Here is a 23,802-nt window from a genome sequence, read left to right as displayed (position 1 = left end):
AGGCTATTTGAGATGTTTCTCGCTTCTTAATATAGACCTGTATTGCTATAAACTTCCTTCTTAAAACAGCTTTGGCTGCATCCCAAGGGTTTTGGACCATTGTGTTTTTATTTTTATGTGTTTCCATGCCCGGTTTTATTTCTTCTTTTATTGCCTGGTTGACCCACTCATTGTTTAGTAACATGTTGTTTAACCTCCTTATATGTGTGGTCTTTCCTGATTATTTCTTGTGCTTTTCTTTTTCTGTGGTCAGAAAAGATGTGTGGTATGATATCAAACTTCTTGAATTTGCTGAGGCTTATGGCCTAATATGTGATGTATTCTAAAGAATGCTCTGTGTGCTCTTGAATAGATTGTATATTCTGCTGTTTGAAGATGGAATGTTATTGGTTAGTTTCTTTATGTGTTTTATTAACTATTTATCTGTGTGCTTCCTTTTTGGGTGCATAATATTTACAATTGTCATATCTTCTTGTTGGATTGTTACCTTTCTTATTATATAGCATACTTTTCTCATTATGGCCTTTATTTTCAAGTCTATGTTATCCAACATAAGTAATGTTTCTCCAGCTTTCTTTTGGCATCCATTTCCATGATAAATCCTTCACCATCCCCTTAATTTCAATTTGCAGGTGTCTTTAGGTCTACAATGAGTTTCTTGTATGCAACGTATAGATGGGTCTTGTTTTTGGTTTTTGTTTTTTGTTTTTGTATCTACTTGGTAACCTATGCTTTTGATTGGAATGTTTAGTCCATTTATATTCAAAGTACTTGATAGGTATGTATCTATTGCCATTTTGTTATTTGATTTTTGGTTCTTCTTGTAGTTTTCCTGATCCTTTCTTCTTTTGTTGTTTTCATGGTTTGCTGGGATTTTTTAGTGATATACATGTATTCCTTTCTCTTTATTCTTTGCATATCTATTAATGGTTTTTCGATTTTTGTTTATCATTAGGTTTGTATGTAATATCTTCTGCATATAACAGTCTATATTAAGTTGATGGTCACTTAAGTTTGGACCCATTCTTTACACTTCTTCCTCACATATTTTGAGCGTATTTTGCAAACATCTAGAGTCTTTCATTTTTGAATTCCTTGACTAATTTATTACAGAAATATTTGTTTTTACTGCTTTTGTGTTTTCTACTTTGCATACTCTCACTTATGATCTTTCCTTTCCACTTGAAGTGTCCTTTTTAATATTTCTTGTAGATTGGTGCAGTGGCCATGAACTCCTTTAATTTGTTTGTTTGAGAGATTATTCATCTCTCCTTCTATTCTGAATGACAACCTTGCTGGATAGAGCATTCTTATATTTTACCCTTCCAGTACTTTGAATATATTATGCCTCTCCTTTTTAGCTTACAAAGTTTCTGCTGAAAAAAATCAGCTGATATCCTTATGTGTTTCTTTTTCGTGTAACTGCATTCTTTCTCTTGCAGCCTTTAAGATTCTTTATCACTATTTTTTGCCATTGTAATGATTATTTGTCTTGGTGTGGACTTCCTTGAATTTGTTGAGGGATCTCTTGGATGTGGATCTGTTTCCTTCCCCAGATTTGGGAAGTTTTCACCTATTATTTCTTCAAATACGTTTTATGTTCCTATTCCTCTCTCCTCTTCCTGGGATCCCAATAATGAAAATGTTATTACACTTGTTGGTGTCACTGAGTTCTCTAATTTGATTCTCATTATGCAGTACTTGTCACCTATTCAGCTTGATTGCTTTCCCATATTCTATCCTCTAGGTCACACATTAGCTCTTTGGCTTCCTGTAGTCTGCTATTTATTCCATCTATTGTATTTTTAAATTTCATTATTGAGTTCTTTTCTGATGTTGTTTGTCATTTCTTTGTTAAGGATCTCACTGATGTCCTCCACACTCTTCTCAAGTCCAGTGATCTTTATGATCATTACTTTAAATATTGCATCAGGGTTATTACTTCTATCTATTTCATTTAGATCTCCTGCTGTGACTGTCTTGTTGTTTTATTTCAGACATATTTCTCTGTCTCTTCATTTTGTCTTCTTCTCTGTTTCTATTTCTGTTCATTAGAAAAGTCTAGTATGTCTTCTCTTCTTGAAAGTAGTGACTTTATGAAGAAGAGGTCCTGGTGTGCCTTGCATTGTAGTGTTCTCTGTTCACCAGATCCTGGCACTTCAGAAGAGTATCCTATGTGTGTTGCTTGTGCCCTGTTATTGTGTCTGAGCCACTTTTCCTTTCATTTCAGTCATCTTCATTCTGTGCCTGCTGTGGGTTGTGCTTGCTGTCTGTGGTGTTAGAGGGACCCAGGCAGGCCAGCTCTGAGGGGGTGTGTCCACTTGAGAATTAGGGGTAGAATACCAGTGTTAGCAAGATTTGCACTGGGCAACTAGTCCTAGACATAGTCCCCAAAGCACAATGGCAGTTGGGGGCTGTGTATGGGGGCAGCTACAGGCACAAACTTACAGAGCACAGTGGTCTAATCCCGAGGTTGAAGCTAGCAGCCATGCAGTGGGTGAGTCCTCATGAGAACATATGGGCTTGGCACAACCCTAGCTGGTTAGGTAGCAAGTGTCTTGGCACACTCCTAGACAGGAGCCCTGTCTCCTGCAGGTGGCCCTGTTTATTCTGGAAGACAGAGAAGAAAAATAGTGACTGCCAGCTTCTTTGTTCCGTGAGAATTTCCCCACACTCTCTCCAAATTCAGTATAAAAATATCGGTCTCCTGTTTGTCCCTGGTGTTCTGTAAATTGCCATTTTTATGTTGCCTCTCCACACAGCTACTATTTCTTTATAGGTGGTGACCCTGCTATCACTCATCCTCCCGGCTCTCCTAGTCCTGAGTCAGCTAAATTTTACAGTTCCAGGCTCTGATCCCAATGGTTATATAAACTTATGGAATTCATCTCCTCTGGTTTTCAAAGCCAAATATTATGGGGATTAGTCTTCCCCCGTGAGCCACCTGGTGCAAGGGCCCATTTCTCTGCCCTGTCTGTGCACACAGATCCCTCCCTCCTGTGGGCATCCTCCCTCTACCTTTATGAGCTTCATCACCTTTCAGGTGCAGCTTCTTCTCTATATTTAGTTTCGGAGTTTGTTCTTCCAGTCTTTGGATCACTCTCTGGTTTTTTAACTTGGATATGGGAGATATCTAGTTGTACATAAGGGATGGGGTGAGCTCAGAGTCCTCCTACTCCACCGTCTTACCAAGCTCCTAAAAACACTTATCAAGTTTGAGCTTTTTTTGTTTTGTTTTGTTTTGTTTTTTACTTCTCTATATGTAAACTAACTTTTTCCTCTTGAAAATATAGCTCAAATATAGGAAAAGAAAAAGCTTACTGCTGACCATGATATTGTTATATTGCTTTATCTGGCTTGTTTTCTAAAATACAGATATGAAAAGATAGATTTCCTACCAGAGTCTTTTTAAGTTTTATTTAGAGAGTACACGTATGGGTGTATATGGTTTTTCTTTTCCTTGCCAAAGTACTACTGGGGATATTGCAGAGGATATTGTGATAGTTTTATATTATTATAGCAATGGCCATAAGTGAATTATGATATGTAAAAGTAACTCCAGAAGAGAGATATTAAACTATTTGGAAATACTATCATTTGATTTTAAAATGTGTTTCCATTTTATGGTTCTAGAAAGCTATAGGAAAAGAGGAATATGAACCTCAAGAGATATTAGTGTGATATGTCATAAAACATATTAGGAACTAAAACGAGGTCTTCTTGAATGGGCTAATAAACCATACAGTTCTGTTTCTTGTCTCTCACATGTCCAATAAGAAAAATAATAAGAACAGAAAAGTAAAGCAATTTTTAAAATAAAGCTATACAATGGATTTTGTTTTCATTTTTCTCATTTAGTACCCTGATTATACCCAGCTTATTCTTAGATGGACATCAAAGATGGTTTAAAAACAAGATAATGATAACTGTCAGTTACTCATATCTTATATTATATTTTGATTACTCATAATGATCCTATGAAGTTGGTGGTTTTGAGCAAGGTTTGCAAATTGGAAACAGAAGTTAAGAACAATTAAGCAACTAGCCTAATCTTGTTAATGCCAGAGCCACTATTCTTATTAAATTATACTTAATTTTTAAACCCATGCTTTTTCATAGTAACATAGAGAATTTTGCATGTAGTAATTGTGCAAATTAAAATAGTATTCTTATAAGTCAGTCAGAGAAAGACAAATACCATATGACTTCACTTATATGTAGAATTTAAGAAATAAAACAGATAAACATTGGAGAAAAAGAGAGGTAAACCATAAAACAGACTCTTAACTATAGAGAACAAGCTGAGGGTTACTAGAGGGGAAATGATGGAGGTATGGATTAAATGGGTGATGGGATTAAGTGTAGTTGTCATAATGAGCACTGGGTGTTGTATATAAGTGGTCAATCGCTACATCCTCCACCTGAAACTAATATTCACTATGTTAACTAACTGGAGTTTAAATAAAAACTTGAAACAAGAAAAAAATAATTCTTAACTTTAAGGGTTTTAAGTATTATGCTTTCTGTAAATTTATTCATCTAATTTTCATAAATTTACCCCTTAATAAGATATCAATAAATTAAGCAACATATGTCAAACATATTAAAAATGGTAATTCTTAAATATTATATTTCAATATGATGGCCTACTCCTCTGATCTTTTTAAATGTGCTATCTGTTCTCTAGGTTTTAGTTCCTTCTAAAGTAATAAAATATCTAAATCAATAGTCCATAAAAGTAACTCCTAATATAAGAAAAAGGGGAAATATCCTCTTGTTTATAACATACTTTATTTTTAAAATATTATTGATTACTCATGCAGAGAATGGCATACATATTTAACACTTCTAGGAGGTTAGACTTTTTCATTGCTTTGTTCATTTTTTTTTTAGATTTATGAATAACCCAGCTTCAGCAATTTTAATATCATCAAAATTGTTAATTACATGTAAACTTTATTAAACTATTGTGAGTAAACAACATACCTAAAATGAAACAAGAGATTATCTTACATCTACATATATCTAATGACTAAAGATTTTGTAAAAGAGCATCTATAAGCAGAAATATTTCCACTATGCAGAGAAAATACATATATTATAACAAAAATTCTCTCTAATGATGTGTTACATTTAAATTTAGAAGAATAATAATGATAAAATAATGTGCAAAATAAAAGGAAATGCTAATTTGTACATCATTTCTTTTTTAAGTTTTTTAATGTTTTATTTATTTTTGAGACAGTGTAAGCAGGGGAGGAGCAGAGAGAGAGAGGGAGACAGTGGATCCAAAGCAGGCTCTGTGCTGACAGCGGCGAGCTTAACGTGGGGCTTGAACTCCAGACACTTGAGATCATGACCTGAGCCAAAGTCAGATGTTCAACTGACTGAGCCACACAGGTGGCCCTGGACATTATTTTTTTAAAAAAACAGCTGAAAGGAATAAAACAAAATTGAATTATTTTAAAATGTAAACCTTTATGTAAAAATTTGAAGCGATGAAAGAAATAGGAATCAAAATAAGAAACAAACAAAAAGGAACAGCTGCTTTTTAAATACTCATATTAACAAGAAGATAGAAACTACACAGAAAGGCAAAGCATGATGGAAAGCACACACATAAGCTTAGAGAACTGATATCCCAGTATAAGAAAGAAGTTGCTCCCTTGTAATGAAATTCTTTAACATATATAGTAGAAAATATAAAAAGTTGGAAAAGAGACAAGTAAAACTGCAAAAATTCCACATAGGGCACAAAAAACCTTTAAATCATCAACCAATCAATTAATCCACACATATACATGCATTTTTTAATGGAATTAATATTTGCTAAACATCATTACAAGCCATCACTGTGGTAAGATTTTCATAGTTCTAGGGTTAGTGGGTACAAATGTTGGTGTCTTAGGTTCATCATGTAGGTGATGTCATTGTAAACTCACTATAATTTAAGATGAGATTCTATAAGGTCTACATCATATGGTCAGTGATGACCTAGGAAATAGTCCAACTTTCTAACAGCCTGAAGTCCTGAAAAGAATCAGTTCAATGCCTGTAAATGGATTACAGCACTCAGCATTTGATAGTGCTTTTCTTATTTAATTTGTAAGTTTAAGAGAAGAAATGAGAAACCAGAAAGGAGTTAACATTATTTGCTTACTATTGTACATATTGACAAATATTCCTAGAAAATAATATGTTCAGAAATGATTTGGCCTCTTGGCCAGCAGAAAAAAAGGAAATAGAGAGAGACAATAAATGCCAGGTTTGTATGGTACATCAAAGAATGCTTCTCAATTCCAAGTGGTAAAAGATAAACTAAAAAGTCACTGGGCAAAAGAAAGCATTTACAACTCAGTCTCAAGCAAGAATGACTTCAAGATTATATATATTGCAACTAAAAAAAAATAAATTCAAAAATCCCCTGAATCTACTAGTATTATAAAATCCTTTCAGTCACATAGAATGGCTGAGGAGAAAGAGGCTAAGTAAGTAGGTTTCTCACAGAAGTGTTTAGGCTTAGCATAACTCCATTCAAGCCCAGAGGAAGGGGAACATCTCACATAAATTTATTGGTGCTCTTATTGGTACATGTAGTAGCTTGGAATCAAATAGATAAAAGACCACCATGGTTTTGGGGAAAAAAAAAAGTTGTACTTTCAAGAGAACCAATAACTTGGACTAAAAGAGACTCTGACAAAAAATCTGACCCATTGACACTCAGATCTCTGGAAGCAGGGAAAAGAATATTCTTCAAAATTTTCTTGAGGTATGGCCAGTGGAAACATCGAGAAAAAAAGTGCCTTCCAGGACCATGAAAAAATATTGGAATGAAAAGATTTCCTCCAGGATCAAGGGCAAACAAAAAGGAGAAGGAAGTAAAGGAGGAGGAAACTCTTCCCCTTTGAAAATTGGGAAGGCTTGTTTACATATATTAAATTCTGGTGACTTCATTGGTTCTTTAGCTCTTTTGGACAGGATGACTGTGTTCTGCATATAAGAAGATAGCCAAATATTTTTGTGGCCAAAAATATGAACTATGGAATTTGTATTAGGATCCCATTTAACTTCTGTTCTTGGTGGGGCTTTCCTGTAGGAGAATCACACTTTTCACCCAATTTGACATCAAGTTTGGCCATATAACTTGCTTTAGGTAATGCTATGTGAGTAAAAGTGATAGAAGCCTTTTTTGAGTGGAAGTTTTAAGATGCAATCAAATGACTGCCATTTTTATTTTCCTTCTGCTTAAGTCTGCTTATATATATATATATATATGTGTGTGTGTGTGTGTGTGTGTGTGTATACATATATATATGTATATATGTATATATATATTTAGCTTGGATACTGGCAGAATGATGAAGAGCCATAGATCTACCAAAAGCTGAAATCTTTGATGATCTTCACCATCATATCAGACTAAACTAGTCTCCAACTGAGGATAAATTTCATTTCACTTATACCTCTACCTTATCTTGTTTCCTTGCCTCCATTCCCATTCTCTTTGAGAGCATTGCCTAAGTAAGTCTCTTGAGCTAGATTCCCCATGTAAGGTTCTTCTTTTAGGAACTTGACTTAAGCAGTTGATATCAGGAACAGACTCTGAGAAAGGGATTTTAAAGCTGAGTAAAAGTTCTTCAACTATATTCAGATGATGTGAGGTCATGACTTATTTAAAACTTGACTAACATTGTTTCCATCAATTGTATTCATTTGAAAGGGATTTAAATGTGGAATTGTTGTAGGGAATGAGACATTTCTTTTGGTGACCATTTAAATGTTAAATTTTAATTTTCTTTAGAGCCATACATATACATTATATTCTTAAAAATAATAACTACTAGTATTTTTGTTGATAGAGATTGCCTTGCTAGCCTCAACTAACAATAGTAATAAAAATAGTAGATATTCACCAATATTACATGCCAAGCATGTTATAAACATTACCGTCTCTTTTAAAAGTCATAGCAATCTTATATGTGAAGTAATTATGATAGGAAACATACATGTACAAATCTATATATTACCTTTTTTTTAAGTTAGAGAGTGTTTTTCTAGGTTAAGACCAACAGTGATCTGTTAATTAAAAAAATAATAATTATAGGGGCACCTAGGTGGTTCCGTTGGTTAAGCATCCAACTCTTGTTTTTGGCTCAGGTCATGATATCACAGTTCATGGATTCAAGGTTCCATGCTGATTGTGCAGAGACTGCTTGGGATTCTCTCTCTCCCTCTCTCTCTTCCCTGGATATCTCTCTCTCCCTTCCTCTCTCTCTCTCAAAATAAATAAATAAACTTAAAAAAATAAAGAAAAGATATTATACTCTTCAGGAAATTAAAATACATGCACATTGAACTAATTGAGATTATGAATTGTTATCTTTCAACATGATAATAAATTTCCTCTACCCACCCCCTCAATTCTATCTCCCTCTCTCTTGTGTATGTATGTATGTATGTATGTGTGTATCCATTCATCCATTCATCCTTCCATCCATCAATTATCTACCTACTTATCTGTATCTACCAGAAACTGTATTTATATAAACTCAATCTTCTCAGAAAGTACAGAAGGTAATTTTTAATTCCAGCATAAATGTTCTAATTAATGAATAACAGTATGAGGCTTCTATCCTTATTTCCTGATGCTGAGCAAAATCTAGCACATTAAATTACATGGCCTGTTTACAAACTACAGCCGTTTGGTTGCTCTAACAACTGAGGCTAATGAGGCTCTTTTCTCGCCTCTTTATTTTCTACAGATTTTCAGTTCAGATTAAGCTGGGTAAAATCAATTTAACTCCCATCTTCTAGTTAGGAACATAAGTGTATAAACGACCAGACTACATTAAGTCAACCAGGGAGAACAGCAATGCAAAAGCCCTAAGGAAGGAAAGAGCTTTTGTGCTATAAGCCTCATCCCCAGGAAGAAGAGGATATGAGGTTGAGAGATCGCCAGAGCCAGCTGAGGTGGAGGCTTGTATACCATGATAGGTATTTCAGAGTTCCTCTGACTGTGACAGGAAGCCAATGGAAGGTTCTATGCAGAATGGGAGTGACAGGTCTTAATTTATATTTTAAAAAGATGAACAACCATGTTAACTGCTGCTGTTTTAAATAATTCCAACAGAATATGCATTTATAATTAAATGAACACATAAATAATTATGTCTGGCCACTCAGTCCTTTAAGGATAAAATCTCTATTTTTGTTTCTTAAGTAAGAATAAAATAACTTTAAAACCAAATTTGTTTTCCTCAAAACATCCATAGATTCACAATTAAATTAGCAAAGCACTTTTTACTGTGTGTTTTTTATGCATAACAACATGAATACAAAGAAACAATGATTAAATACACCAGTGCATTTAACTCTAACCATTTTGTTGATATTTATGTTTCACTTTTACAATCAAAGTTAGATATGGTTTCCTTTCAAACACTTGAATCAGCACTTGACTTATGCCATTATGCTTAGGTAGTTTTTTCAAATTGAGCAAAGATACCATTAAGTATTAGACAACAAACTATGAGAGGGTTATTTTGAAATTTAATGTCAATAATTATGGTTAGCTTTATGTAATCCTTCACCTATGATTTATAGGCAATTATTCCATAACCCATCTGAGTAAGTGGTTGTGAACATTAAGGGCAAAGAAGGGTACCTGGATGTTTCAGTTGGTTAAGCCTCTGACTTCAGCTCAGGTCACGATCTCACAGTTCTTGAGTTCAAGCTCCACATCAGGCTCTGTGCTGACAGTGCAGAGCCTGGAGCCTGTTTCAGATTCTATGTCTTGCTCTCTCTCTGCCCCTCCCCCTGCTCATGCTCTGTTTCTCTCTCTGTGTCTCTCTTAAAAATAGACACTAAAAAAATTTAAAGAAAAAAATTATATTTCCAGTTCCAGATACTGCTTGTAGTATTGGCATATGATTTGAAGACAAAGAAATTTCTAGGTTTCTCATGATTTACTTGGGATCATTAATATATTGTTGTTAAGAATGTTTATAGGAAAAAACATTACAAAACCATACTAAACCATGAGATTACTATAATGATATTTCTCAAAAACATGCTTATTGAATATAAAAACATGAAACCAACAGCAGGCAATTCTATATTAAGTGCTCTACAAGCAAAGGAAAAAAATGACTAATATATTATTTGTTATAAATGGGAAGAAAATAAAATCACGTTAGTACACAAACTAGTGTAAAAAGGAAAGTGTCTGACCAAAGTTTGAGTGTTCCACTTTCTCTACATCCTCACCAACATCTGTTGTTTCCTGTGTTAATTTTAGCCATTCTGATGGGCATGAAATGACATCTCATTGCAGTTTTGGTTTGTATTTCCCTCATGATGAGTGATGTTGAGCATCTTTTCATATCTGTTAGCACTCCATAAAACAGTATGGAGTTTCCTCAAAAAGTTAAAAATAGAACTACCCTACAGTCCAGCAATTCCATTAGTAGGTATTTACCCAAAGGGCACAAAAATACTGATTCAAAGAGACACAAGCACCCTGATATTAATAGCAGCATTATCAATGATAGCCAAATTATGGAAAGAGCCCAAATGTCCACTGACTGGTGAATGGATAAAGAAGATGTAGTACATATACAATAGAACATTACTCAGCCATAAAAAGAATGAGATATTGCCATTTGCAGTGATGTGTATGGAGCTAAAGTGTATTATGCTAAGTAAAATAAGACAGGCGGAGAGAGACAAATACCTATTATTTCATTCTTTTGTGGAATTTAGTAAACCAAACAGATGAACATGGCAGGGGGTAGTGAAAGGCAAACCATGAAACAAACTCTTAACTACAGAGAACACCTGAGGGTTCCTGGAGCAGAGATGGACAAGGGTTTGAGTAAATGGGTGATGGGTATTAAGGAGGGAATTTGTGATGAACACTGGGTGTTGTATGTAAGTGATGAATCACTAAATTCTATACCTGAAATTAACTAAATTTTAAATAAAAACTTAAAACAAAACAAAACAAAAAACAAAATAACAAAGGCAAAAAAGCAAAGTGCCTGCATATATTTTTTTTAATTTGAAGTGTTACAACTGAAACTACCTTACATAGTCATAAACTATTGTTTTGTTAGTTTTATATAGTGTAAGAGTTGGAGGACTTTTACTCTAAAGCATGAGTTAGTAAATTTGTAGGTTTGGGGGCCAGATGGTCAGAGACCACTACTCTATGACTGTACTGTGAAAGCAGCCATGAGCAACATGTAAGTGAACCACATAGCTTATTCCAATAAAATGTTGTTTACAAAATGAGACAAAAGGCCAGCCATAGATTGCCTACTCCTGATCTATTAGAATGTCAAAATGGATAAGTAATTTACAAAATTTGATTACAACGCTTTTAAGAATCTGAAAAACAACAACACAGTTCAAGCTATTAGGACAAATAAGACTCTATAAATGTATCTATATATAAATATAATTGTCAATTTGGCAATCACCGCAGATTAAGATGTCAATGTCTGGGCACCTGGGTGGTTCAGTTGGTTAAGTATCTGACTTTGGCTGAGATCATGACCTCACAGTTCGTGGATTCAAGCTCTGCTTTGAGCTCTGTGCTGACAGCTCAGAACCTGAAGCCTGCTTTGGATTCTCTGTCTCCCTTGCTCTTTCTGCCCCTCCCCAGCTCATGCTCTGTCTCTGCCCCTCAAAAATAAATAAACATTAAAAAATTAGATAAGAAAATTAAAAAAAATAAACATGTATTTGCTTAAAAAATGATGTTAATGTCAATATTGTTTTGCCAAATAAAAGGGTCAAGGAAGTCTTTTATTTATTTTATTTATTTTTTGTTTATTCATTTGTTTCTTTTCTTGCACCTGACTAGTCATCAAAGTTGTCAAAATTATTCTATGGGTAAAAATTTTGAGGATTTCTATCCTGAATTAAAATTGTATAAATAATTACTTGGGAAAACACACACACACAGACACACACACACACACACACACACACATACTTATGCACATATACTTCAACTAAATTGAATATATCTATTTTACCATCGATTTTTCAATTCTTCAAAACTTGCTGCCATATATGTAGCTATATTTAGCAATGAATTAAGATGGCTTCTTAACAAAAAAATTAGAATTTATATTACAAACCCAGATTTTGGTTTAGGTTTTCTTTTTTTAAATTTTTTTTTCAACGTTTTTTATTTATTTTTGGGACAGAGAGAGACAGAGCATGAACGGGGGAGGGGCAGAGAGAGAGGGAGACACAGAATTGGAAGCAGGCTCCAGGCTCCGAGCCATCAGCCCAGAGCCTGACGCGGGGCTCGAACTCACGGACCGCGAGATCGTGACCTGGCTGAAGTCGGACGCTTAACCGACTGCGCCACCCAGGCGCCCCTGGTTTAGGTTTTCTAAATTAATTACTTTTCTGTCTTCCTAAAGTTTTTGAAGGAAAATAGTCCATGTAATATTATAAGTATCATAAATATCAGCACCAGATGATTGTTGTAAATTCTGGTCTGTGTCTCCACTTCCCTCCAGTACATGTGGTAAGGAAGCTAGGTAAGACATTCTAGGTGGAGTCTGAGCTCATAAGCCTTTGGATCTAAATGGACAATGTCCAGAAAGGAAAACTTCCAAACATTGTTTATTTGCCAAATATTGTTTCCAGGAGTTTTATTTTCACAGGTAATATAAAATGAGGTAGAGGATTCACAAATTACAAAAACATGACCTCTGTGTTTAAGGAGTTTATAATTTTATAGAAAAATCAGGGCAATGAATAGAATTGCTGGGTTTCAGATTCAGATTCAACAGAAAGAGGGCTAAGCATTTTCACATGGATTGTTCCAATTAGCCAGGATTCTTAATATCAAATGCCTGACAATGTCAGGTGATACCACATGAGAATGATGCTGGCTGAATAGCTATAGTAATAGAAGGTACAGCCTATGCTTCTCTAAAGGGAGTTACTCAGCTCCAGCCTTGTGTTTCCATGTATTCCTATAACTCAACTGAAGCCAGATAATCATGATTTTCTATCCAAAAATGAATATGGTGCAGGCCAAGCAAAATATATCTGAGAGCTGGAGTAAATTTTCGGTAATAGATTCATCAATGGTGTTGACATATCAATTTTGTATAATCATTTTCTCACATTTAACATAACTATGCATCATAGATATTGGGACATATTCTTAAATTTATTCAACTATATGATAGAGAAAGAGTTCTCATGATAACAAATACAGGGTGAAACCTGACTAATGAGGCCCTTCAGGGGACACTAAAGATACTACATTAAATGTACCCACAATTGATGCATACAGAATCGTGGACAAAGGAATTGCCAGGGAAGCAATCCTAATTTTCTCATATGCTTTATTAAGTGCACATAATGTGTATGTCGACTTATTTATACTTGAAGTTAGAAGCCAGTGTTATATATTCATATGCTGTCTGCCTAAGCTTGATTCCAGTCTAATGGGTCTCCCAAATATAAGGCTCCTCTTTGTTTTCTGGTATGACTTTCCATAGCCTAGTTGGGATCGTCCTATGACCAATCAGAGCATTTTGAACTTGGATATTAAACAGCCTATAGGTTAATTCTATCTGAGTAGATGTTGTGAGATGTGAAGTTACAAACTTCTCCAGGACAATGTTTCTTACTATACGAGAGGAGCCAGTCTGCAAAGAGAAAAAACTTTAAATGATCCAGAGTGAGAAGTATAGGCAAAATATATAGGAAGTGCTGGCATTATTCAGCTTCCTGAGACCCAGTTAAATCTCTTTTTCTTAAACTTTGATTGATGTACTCTGGTTTTAATTGTCAGTATACTCCTTTCACTTCTATGTTTGTCTAAAATATTCAGAACTGGATTTTTCTCACTTATTATCAACAGAGTCTTGTCAAACACTATATACACACTTTTTTTTCCTCCCATATAAAGACATATATTTATTTCAATGTATCAAAAAAAATGTGACTTTCATGGAAAGGTTTGAAGACATGAAAATTCAAACTAACTTGATTATTTTCTGCTAAGTCTTTAATCGGGCTCCAGTGACAATAAAATGCTAAACTTGGTAGACATAGGGTGGTTACATGAAGAAATGTGGGGAGAAAGACTGAGAGGAAAGGGAAAACATTACTATGGAACTCTCATAGATCCAGGTCCTATACTGGATCTATATATACTGAGTGTCTTCAGTAGAGTGTGGGTCTTTGCTGCCTAGAATCTTCTGAAAAGAGGGTGGTCTTTATTCTCCTCAGGAACATTAAGGAAAGCACCATCTAAGTCTTCCTCTACCATTTCCCTTAGAGGCAAAAGAGAACCAACCACAATGGTTTGAAAAGAGGTTGTTTTGTCAGTTTCCAACAAACACTGAGATCTACAGGAGCCTAAGTGAGTTGATTGCATATGACAATATATACATTTTATTATTGGGAACAGCACTCATTATTTTGTGGTTCTGTCAACATAGAAAATAGAAAGAGTTAGGCTAGTTCAAAGATTACAAAAGGAGATAGATTCTACAAATATTAAAAGGATAAGTAAATATTGCAAAAAACATTATACCAGTAAATGAACAAATTAAATGAAATGGGAAAATTTCATGCCAATAATGGTCAAAAAGAAATCCATTACCAGGACAACACTAATTTTATTAAAGCAGAAATTAGCAAATGAAACTTTACATATGGTCTAGGCACTTTCCAATTGGCTACTTTTGCATTGGGTCCCAGGGTGAATGAGTCTGAATGCAAACCCGTTAAGAGAGGAATCTCCATCCCCTACAGCCCTGTGTCCTGGACATAAGTCTTGTTGGCGTTTGAACTATGCGTTTGAAAGCTCATCTTTATGGTGCAAAGCCTAAGAGATGGGGTGCCTGATGTGGGGCCCAAACCCACTTTCTTCAGAGAGAAGCTTCATATTTGTGACATCCCTCCCAACGGTGTGCCACTGCACCAGGGATTGGGTTTTTAGTGAGACCTTGTTTCTGTCTCTCCTACCCTTTTCATTCGTTTAGTTCTTTGTTGTGGAGATGCTGTTCAGCTTGTTTTCACATCTTTTTCATGGGTAATTTTTCCATCTGCAGTTGTAGATTTGTTGCGTCAGTGGGAGGAGATGATTTCAAGATCTTTTTTTTTAAATGTTTATTTATTTTTGAGAGAGAGAGAGAAAGAGTACAAGTGAGGAAGGGGCAGAGAGTGAGGGAGACACAGAATCTGAAGCAGGCTCCAGGCTCTGAGCTGTCAGCACAGAGCCTAATGTGTGGCTCAAAGTCATGAATTTCGAGATCATGACCTGAGCCAAAGTTGGACTCAACTGACTGAGCCACTCAGGTGTCCCTCAAGATCTTTCTATACCTTGCTTCCTTGGCTTCTGACAGTAATCACCGAGTATTTATCCACTGCCTACAATCTGCCAAGAACAGTTCTAGGTGTTCAAAGATTATTTGTTGCAACTCTATGTTAATGGATTTTGTGAATCTGAAATGACAGTCTTGTTTATATTCTATGCGTATTCTTGTAGCCCCAATAATTTGTGGCAGATTTTATTTTATGTGAAATTATACTGTAGCTCTTCTATACTTTACCATGCAGCATGTGTTCTAGCCACTAAATATATATGTACTATATGGAATTGAGGACTCTTGAAGTGAAGAGTCACAGCTTTTTCAAGGTCCCAAATTAGTGCAAAACCCCTCGCATTGAGGTGAGACCTGCAGGTTTGCACACAGCTGCAGGGTACGTTTGAGGTATTCACTAGAGAGAAAACTCACAGAGGAGAAAACTAATACTGGCCAAATGCCTGCTGTTTTATACTGAACTTTTAAGGAAAAGTTGCATGACACCCTCTCTTTATCACTGTTGCCTTTTGAAATTAAAAAAAAATAATAATTAACTATCCTAGTTTCAGTAAAAGTTCATAGAAAGGTCATGGGATAAAAAGCTGGGATAAGATCACAGAGGATTTTTCTTTAAAGAGCTCTAAGCCTATTACATAGATGATCTAATGAATCCCTGCAATGGCTATATGAAATAGATATGGGGTGAGTATTGTTATTCTTTTAGTGCTTTGCAGGGGAAATATAAAAATCATCAAATAGCATTTTCAAGCCCCTCACTCAAAGAGCTTCAGTGTTGTATTTGTCTTCTTAGCTTTGGAATGCTCCCCCAGATGTCAGAAAAGATGAACCATAATCTCTCAGGGGCATGTTTGATGTGATTCACGTAGGGCAAAATGGATTGCAGAAATTTATAACCTCTTTGGAGGAGAAAATAGAAGCTATATTCAACAAGAGATGGAGGAAAGTGAATGCTATTGAGCAATAATCACTAGCAAGCTGAGAGAACTGCAAAGGCTTTAACTCAGACTTCTGAACAGAATAATTTTTGATCATACACAAGGTAAAAATAATTCTTAAGAGCTATAGAGAAACTTGAGAGAAGCATCTAAGATCTTGAAATATAAAGATATAGAAACTCCCCCAAGGGGGGAAAAACTGTGCCCTTAAACCACATTAGTGGAGCAGATAGTTCCTGGATTTTTAAATTTTAACAAAGGAATATCTTCCATGTGAGGAAAAGGATATCAATTTTTATGTGAATATAAGACAGAAAGAGAAATCAGAGCCCAGTGATTGCCACTTCTAGTGGACTACGTAACTGAAATGGAGTTTCTGGTCTGGTTTCAAAATGAAATCTACCTAAGAAGGGATGTTACATTGTCTTCTTTTTAATATCCACTTTTATATCTTAAAGACACCACATGCACAAGTGCACACATATACAGATTCATATTACTGTATTGAATATATTGAGCAACTTCTATGTGCTAGTCGTGTATTTGCCATTGTTATGTGTATTTTGTTATTCTAGTCCCATACTAACACAGAAGCTCATTTTAACCATTTTCAATTTTTATAAAACCACTTAATGAGGCTGAATTACCTATAATTTGGATATTACTGATGTAAACAACATGTTGTCATTTATTCAACACTGTATTTCCAGATAATTTAGATTTATAAACATCCCTATGTAGTATCCACACTTCCATCTTTTTTTTCCAGTTGAATAGCTTTTTCTTCTTATTATTTGTCATAGTCATTTCTCCTCTTTCCTTAAATGCAATTGTGAAGAATCTGTGCTATTTTCATTCTGGTGACTATTTATATCTAAAGGGGTGTCATTTATTTTCCTGGATCTGCCAATACTAGCACTAATTGTAGGGGAACACAAGAAAAGTGGGACTATAGTTTACTGGTCAATATGAAATTCATGTTCTCTCTTTCCTGTGAAGCCTCTATGATGGGAGTAAGGTTCATTTCAGGGCTAATGGAAAATTTTGCCTCCCATATTGGAGGTACTTAGCCCTGCATTTATGCCTAAAAATATGTGTAGGTCAATTGTTTCTTCTACTGATCAAGAACATTTGCTATAGAGATAATTTTTAATCGTTTTTTCTCCTCCAGCTATCCACACAGGACTTTGTGAGTGAATACTTGAATAGTTACATGAGTGAAAATAATAGTCCCATTTCCTGCCAATGGAAAGAAATGACCCTGGATAATTTGCAATTGTACTAAATACTCAACCTGCTGGTTCTAAGTAGATATTTTGGTTTGGGTTTTTAATCCTCTGGATGTTTATCCTAAAGCTGTATATCTCTGCCTGTGGCCAGAATTCTACCCCAACATGTGTCCACTTTCAAATTCATCTCTCAGACAGATTTGTTCTTTTATTTGTTCATTCGGTAGATATTTATGGAACATGCACCACTTTAAAGACCCTATATGCAGCACTGGATGTTCCATAGCAATGCAAAATGTTCACCTTTTACTGCAAATCGACTTCTTTTTATTGTCTGGGGCTATGGCTTATAAAAGCTTTCTCTTTCAATGTAAGATAGAGTTTTTGATGCTTTTTCAATGTCCTGATTTCTAAAGATTGCTTTTAGTGTAGAGATAGAACGAAGGTGTCTATTCTGCACCATGATTCATGTATTATCTCCATCATAGATCATAAACAAACCAGAATTTTAATTTGAAAGGGAAATAATATTTAAGTAGTTGAGTAATTTCAAGATGCTTTGGAAATTCATTTTAATTAGTGGATTTACCTGACTTCAGTGAGGTTAGCACATACAGTCACTCACCCTTGCATTCACAGTGACACTTATGTCCCCTAACCCATGATAAGTCTTACATTACTACTTATGAAATAAATGTTTTAAAATGAATAGTTTAAAAGCTAAGTTTGAAGTTGTAATAGTGAGAATATTCATCTTCCTTGTTATATAAATTCAATATTATCTTATATATTGCTTGTATAGACATAAATTATGTCAACATGTATTTTAGTATGAATCACATAACCTCTAGATTATCTCAAATAGATATTTCAAAGATTCAATTTGTAGTAGTTATCAAATAAGTTAAATATACCAGGAGTAGGGATAATTCTTATCTTGATGCTCATGAAAGCAAAGTGCTAGATTTTCAATCTAACCTGAAATTAAAATGCTTATGTTTAAAAAAAAATGGATTCTGAATACATAGAAAATCAAGTAGAAAGAAACTTCTAAAGAAGGAAGGAAAAGAAAAGAAAAGAAAAGAAAAGAAAAGAAAAGAAAAGAAAAGAAAAGAAAAAAAAGAGAAGGGCACCTGGGTAACTCAGTCTGTTACACATCTGACTCTTGATTGTGGCTCAGGTTATAATCTCAGAGTTTGTGAGACTGAGCCCTGTGTTGGGCTCTAAGCTGTGCTGACAGCAGTGCTAAGTGTACTTGGGATCCTCTCTATCCCCATCTCTCCCAGCCCCTCCCCTGCTCCTGTGAACACGTGCACTCTTTCACTTCTCTCAATATAAATAGACTTTCAAAAAAGGCAGGAAGGAAAGAAAATTTTCTTTCTAAATATTTTATACATAATAACTTACTCTATCTTCAATAAACTTCTACAAAGTAGATACTATTACTACTGCCTTTGAAAAGATGATAAAAGAAAGCAAAACAGATGAAAAGATGAGAAAAAAAATAGTGATATCATGTAATTCCCCATAGTATATAGTCAGAAAGTGATAGAACAATAATTTGAAGCCAGGCAAGCACATATCAAAGCTAAAACTCTTAACCACTACATGCTGCTGTCTCTACGAGGGAAAGAAAGTATAAGATACAGTGACATTATCAACATCCTTCAATTAGTAAGCATATTTTAAGTCATGTTTCAGCATTTTCCTCCTTATTGAAGTGATTTCCCCAGTACAAGATACTTGGCTTTTGAGTCAGATAGACCTGATTTCTCTCCTCAAGCTGCCACTTAAAACTTTTAAAGCTGATTTAGCTTACTTGAACTGATCTAAACTTATTTAACCTGTGGCTCTTAAGTGCCAAGATAAGATGTTTCCAAATTTCTAACAATAATAATAAAAGCATATGTTCCCTTGAAACATATACATAAATTTTTATAACAGCTTTATTTGTAGTAGGCCCAAAGTAGAAACAACTCAAATATTCAACAAATAAACAAATTTACCTTTTGACTAATAAATCTATCAATTAGAGAAAAGTGTATTAAAATTGTCCACTACATTGTCTATATGCTTTATAAGCTAAATTCTTATTTCAGTAGAGACTTAAAATTACTACATATTTCTTATAATTAAACTTTTATCAGTATGTGAATAAAATGTTATTTTTATAAATAGAATATAATTAGATTTTTAAACTTTTGGACATAGCCTCTGTCTCTTAACTGCAGTGTTTAACCACTTATTCTGATAGATGATCTACTAGAAGTTTCTTTTCACAATATTTCATTCATATTTTTTAAATGTCTGATTTTTTCTATGTTTACCTTCATCTATCATCTGCTTTTGAGAGTGATGATGTTGTCATATTATTTTTTTCTCCCTCATTTTAGTTGCTTATCTCTAATAACTTGAAGATGTAAACTAAAAGGCACTTAGTCTAATTGTCATTTTTTAAATTATTTTTAAGGTTTATTCATTTTTAACACAGAGAGAAAGACAGAGTGTGAGCCAGGGAGGACAGAGAGAGACACACACACACATAGAATTTGATGCAGGCTCCAGGCTCTGAGCTGTCAACACAGAGCCCAACACGGGGCTCGAACTCACAAACTGTGAGATCAGGACCTGAGCCAAAGTTGGACACCCAACTGACTGAGCCACCAGGCACCCCTAATTGTCATTTTTAAAGTCATCATCTTGAGGCACCCAGGTGTTGGTTGAGCATCAAACTCCTGGTTCTGGCTCAGATGATGATCTCACAGTTTGTAAGTTCGAGCCCTGCCTCTGATGGTAGTACAGAGCATGCTTGGGATTCTCTCTCCCTCTCTCTCTCTTTCTCTCTCTCTCAAAATAAATAAATCAACTCAAAAAAAAAAAAAAGTGATTTTCTCTACCCCTTACCAACTGTCTGTAGTGCCATTTAGATTTTTCTCATTTTCTTGCTATTTGCATTGTCTCTACAATGTGCACCTTTTAAAAAAGCATCTGTGAGATTCACTGGGCTCCATACCTGAAGATATATATTTGTTCCATTAATCAAATTGTGTTGACTCTAATACTGCATTTTGTTCATTACTGTAGCTTTGCAAAGTCTTGAAAGGAGATAATGTGTCTTCCAACTTTGTTCTTATTAAAAGTGATTTAGACTGTTTCAGATACATTGTATTTCCATATAAATTTTAGAATAAATTTCAACAGAATCCTGCTGGAAGTTTTATTGAAACTGAATTAAAACTGTAGGTCAATTTGGGAAGAATTGGACATGTTGAACATATCAAGTCTTCTGATTCTTAAGCACAGTATATCCCTCCTTTAATTTCTCTCAGTAGTGTTTTCCAGCTTTTAGTGTACAGTTCTTTCATCTACTTTGTCAGATTTACCTTTAAATATTTCATATTTGTTGATACTATAGTAACTAGTATTTTTTTAATTTTTTTTCTTTCCAATTGTTGGAATCATTGCTAGGATACAGAAACACAATTGCTTTTTATAGTTGATCTTGCAGCCTGAAACCTTGATAAAGTCTAGTAGCTAATTTGTAGATTTCATAGAATTTCCAACATAGATGGTCATGTTTCATTTATTTTTGTCTTATTTCTTTCTTATGTCTTTTTTCTTCTTAATTTTTATCTGTGTGTATCTATCAATCATCAATCTATCTATTTATTAATCATCATCTATCATTCTACCATCTACCATCTATTTATTGCATTGGCTAGAAACTCTTGTATATTATTGAATAAAACTGTTATTAATAATCCTCCTTGCCTTGTTTCTTATCTTAGGGGAAAGTATTCAGACTTCACTTTGAATTCCTGGGATAAGCCCAAATTGACAATGATTTTTGACCATTTTCATATATTGTTGCATTTAATTTGCTACATATTAGAACTTTTTTCTCAATGTTGATGAGGAATATTGTTCTGTAGTATTCTTTATTTGTAGTGTCTGTGTCTGGTGTTTATAACAGGATAATTATGGCCTCATAAGATTAGTTACATATTTCCTCCTCATCAATTTCCTGGAGGCGATTTTATAAAATTGGTAATTTTTCCTTAAACATTTGGTATAATTCATCAGCAAAGTCATCTGAGTATGGAATTTTCTTTGTGAAAATATTTTAACTGAAACTTTAGTTTATTTTCTAGAGACAGAGCTATTTTGGTTTGTTATATACACTTGTTTCTTGCTTCCTTGCTAAGAGAACCCTGATTTCAATTGGATATGAAAACATACCCAGCCAAACCTATTTGACTTCCCAGCCCCGCTTCAGTTAAGAATGAACCATGTGACACATTTATGGCCAATGAAATGTAAGAAGTCCGCAAGGCATTTTAGAGGAAGGGTTTTCTTTCATAATACAAATTCTACTCCTCCACTTTCTCCATTTGAATTTTCCAAAGACAAAAGCTAAGTTATGTGTTTGATAGAACAAAAAGACAGAAGGAATCTAAGTCTTTGATGATACACTCGATCAGCAAGTATAATATCTTTGGGCTGGCTAAACTTTATATTTGTTATGAGTTTAATAAGCTTGTAATTTAAAGCCATGGATGAAAAATCCTACTTTATTTTATCTGAATTTTTACTTAATGATATATTGGCTACATATAAATACCTATATCTAATACTTTAATTGAACTAATTCTATAAGATTTTACTCTTCATTTTAAGTATTAATTTTTCTTTGTTTTTATACCAGTTGCATATTTACTAGAGTTTCATTTCAAACTAGTAGTTTGATCTTTTCTATACTATCACATAATAATTTCAGTATTTTGTCAGTCTCTTTGCATGTGGTCTGGCCATTTATTTTATTCTCAAAATTTTAAAACAAATATATAAATATCCAAAATACTTAGCATTCTCTGAGATGGTTAACAAGTGCTCAGGATCACATAAAAATCTCAGAATCATAATATATTATTTAAAGCTATCACCATTTTTAACATAATAATACTGGTTTTCACAGACTTGAGTATTTCTTGTTTATACTCATTGCAGAAAATTTCAATGTGAATTTGAGGAAACTTACTGGTATTGCATATAAATATAGATGTTCACTGAGATATACAGTTAGGAATTGTTACACAATTCTGTTAAAATTTTCAAACCATAGATTTAATTTGCATAAATACATACTATACTATAGTATATAAGAAGAATGGGAAATTATGTAGTGTTTAAAACAATGTTGTAAATCTATGTTCATTACAAAAACATACATCTACAAAAATCAGTAAATGGAAAATCAAGTCACAAATGGTATGTTACATATAATTAAACTATTTTTTTAATTAATTTATTTATTTTGAGAGAGAGATAGAGGGAGAGGCAGAGAGAGAGGGGGAGAGAGAGAGAGTCCCAAGCAGGCTCTGAGCTGTCAGCACAGAGCCCCATGCAAGGCTCAAACCCACAAACTGCTAAATCATGACCTGAGCTAAAATCAAGAGTGCAATGCTTAACCAACTGAGCGCCCAAGGTGCCCACCATATAATTAAACTGTTAAAAACAGATAATACACTTGATCTTAGCCAAAAAGCCAAGAAGTGAGATATATATATCTATATCTATATCTATATATATATAATTAAATTCTTAATATAAATATGATATAAATGTATGATAATTAAAGTTACACAAAGGTATATCATATTATATATTTTATTATGTTCTTTTGATTAAGTTATATTAAAACAGAACACAAAAGTATCTGGAAGTAATTTTACCAAATTTTTAAGTGGCGTATCTTTTGGTTATTTTTTAATTCTTTAGATTTTCAGTACTATCTGCATATATGTTTTAAATATATTACTCATTAATCATGCAGACAATGAGGTTAAAATATTCCAATGTGGCTTAATGTTTGTTTATCACCAAGAAGATCAAGTCTAAAGTGTGTCCATGCACTATTTTGCTGATTTAAAATGAAGTAAAAGACTTGAGGCACCTGGGTGGCTCAGTCAGTTGAACATCTGACTTCGGCTCAGGTCATGATCTTGCAGTTTGTGAGTTCAAGCGTTCAAGTCCCGCGTTGGGCTCTGTGCTGACAGCCTAGAGCCTGGAGCCTGTTTCAGATCCTGTAGCTCCCTCTCTCTCTGCCCCTCCCCTGCTCTCCCTATCTCTCTCAATAAATAAATAAACATTAAAATAATAAAAGTAAAAATAAATAAATAAAATGAAGCCAAAGAGTACTGGAGTTGAGCATGTAAGTATCTAATCAGCATGGATTTTAGAGGACTAAACGTCTATGGGGGCATATAA

General features: G+C 34.2%; 1 pseudogene; it reads right to left on the bottom strand.

The window, feature by feature from the left end:
- Nucleotides 1–22,912: 22,912 nt before the first annotated feature.
- Nucleotides 22,913–23,092, bottom strand: LOC128776361 (U2 spliceosomal RNA; annotated as a pseudogene).
- Nucleotides 23,093–23,802: the final 710 nt, after the last annotated feature.

This window comes from Panthera pardus, unplaced genomic scaffold (assembly GCF_024362965.1).
Source record: "Panthera pardus isolate Hobbes unplaced genomic scaffold, ASM2436296v1 HiC_scaffold_12, whole genome shotgun sequence".
Lineage (NCBI taxonomy): Eukaryota > Metazoa > Chordata > Mammalia > Carnivora > Felidae > Panthera > Panthera pardus.
The sequence above is the reverse complement of the archived record's forward strand: the minus strand, read 5'-3'. Positions and strand labels throughout refer to the sequence as shown.